Here is a 2,247-nt window from a genome sequence, read left to right as displayed (position 1 = left end):
TACCGCTCGATTCGCTGAAAACGGCATAGCCTTAGGAAATCAGTTGGGCGTCCATTTTAATGCAAAGTTATTCTGTCAACAGTTAGGATAAGCGGTGACTTGTTCTAAAGCGTTTTCGCTGCAGCTTCAGTGTGGAGCGAGTCGAGCCTAGCGCGTTACCGTGCAACAACAATCTGCTGCTAACTGGCACATCGTTGCAGGAAGCAAGCTGCAGGTGCGGATAAAACACGGCAATGAATGGGGCTATATATCAGCGGCTTAGAACAGGGGTAGGATGGCCAAAGTAGGCCTTGGAGCAGAAAAATCAGTTTTGGAGCAGCTATGCAGTAGAAAATGTGCAACGGCCCCATCGCATTTTAAGGATGCTTTACTGCACAGACTGAGCAGCGTGTGACCAGCGCGCAATCCTAGCGTACCGGAAGAAGCACGTGGAGGCAGGTGAGGGAAATATGTGTGCAGGTGTTAGGCCAAGCATGCTGTGTCCAAAGGCACCAAGGTTGTCGCCTAGTACACCAGCTCCAAGTAGGCGTGAAATTAAACGCGTAGAGCCATCCCCAATACAAGACCGTTGACGTGCCAAGCAACGTTTGAAAGGGCACGCCTGATCGTAGCTGTAGGCTGACATGAAGTTAAGGGAACCAAAGCTATGTCATGCTGAGCTGTGCTTTGAAAGTGGGAGACTCCGATCGCCATCGTGCCTGCCATTGCACGGAGTGCACACGCACCACTGTTTCATTAAATTCATGTTTGGGATGAATGGAATAACCTTATTTGCACCCTTCAAGGAATTGGAGGGTGATGTAGACTCGAGTCTTGACTGCCGTCATCAATTCGCCCCCTTTCCTTTCAGTAAGCTAGAATCCGTTGGGATTCAGCGGTGTCCAGGGCCAGATGGATGACTTTCTATTGGTCTTCTTTCTGGCTGGCTATTAAAGCCTCCCAGGGCTCTGTATTCCTGTCTGGTTTACTGTAGCCAGGGCACGTCCACATCATGTGGATCATGTCTGCAATTTTGTTAGAATTTACGCCTTGGGTCCTGTATCGCCGGATGCCACCTGCTTAGTGCGAGTGGGTTGGGAAAAACCTTTGCCTCTAACTTTCTCCATATCACCTCTTCCTTTCTGCTGAGACCTTTGCCTGCTCAATGTAATGTCTGTCCTCCTAATCTATAATCATGATATGTGTTCAGCTCCTCGTTCTGAATGGGCTCTCTGCTTGGCGAGACCGCACTGGGATCCTGGTGTGCGAGTCTTCGGGCCAATGCGTGCACCGTCTCGATTCCTTGTGGGCCGAAGTCCAGACAAAGTCAATTAGCTCTACCAGTGGCAGTCCGGCAGCCTTGACAGATACCCTACATGCATTATAGCTTCGGATAATGACTGCGAATTGGTTATGATCACCCTGATGTTCTGTTGAGTTAGGGCCAGCGCAATGACCACCTTCTCAGCTGCTTTTGCATCCCCCTGTCATGACAATATTGTTTCTAATTGTTCATAACAATTATTGCTTCTCAATAACCAGTGCGAGCCCGCTCATGTCTTCGTCCGACATCATGATCTTGCATGGGCCTGGACCACACTCCAAGTCCGAGTTAACGAGGAGTCTAGCAAGGTTTTACAGAATCATGTATTAAAACGGTTTCCGCGAAGCAACCGCAACAGTGCATGCGTACATGCATGTTTTGTCCAGTACGCAATGTTCCCAAGAATTGTTCCGCAGATGCTGTGTCTCTCATGGTACAGCGGTTGAAAATGATTGCAGTAATAGCACTTGTTCGCCTTTGCCGTTCATCGCCACTCGTTGCTTGCGCCGTGGCTAGGCGCTTTGACTTGCTGCGCTGAATCTCATCTTACCTGTTGGTGCCACTGCACCGGCTCACGATGTCGTTAAAGCATCGCTTTCTTGCCTAACAAGCATTTAATTCCATGAAAGAAGAACAAATGCTGCTACCTATGATACGGTATCGCTTAGTGCACGAATATGTTTTTTATCTCCGCTGTGCCGGGCGAGACAACAGGCTCGTGCAGTTCAGCCAACATTCGCATCTTCAAGATTTTTGGTGCCATTAGTTTGTGGTGCAAGAAAGGTTAATGCATACTGTTGATTCAATTTGGCCAGATTATTGTAGCCATAAAAACAGAAAAACGCTTTGCTAACTTTATGGTGCTCTATATTTTTCCAGACACCTTCCATGAAAAGCTTAAGGCAAGACCAACACTGCCAAACAGCACTTTAGGACAACGTGCA

This window comes from Amblyomma maculatum, chromosome 2 (assembly GCF_055883805.1).
Source record: "Amblyomma maculatum isolate TAMU_Amacu chromosome 2, ASM5588380v1, whole genome shotgun sequence".
In the NCBI taxonomy this organism is placed as follows: domain Eukaryota; kingdom Metazoa; phylum Arthropoda; class Arachnida; order Ixodida; family Ixodidae; genus Amblyomma; species Amblyomma maculatum.
This window is presented reverse-complemented; position numbering follows the sequence as displayed.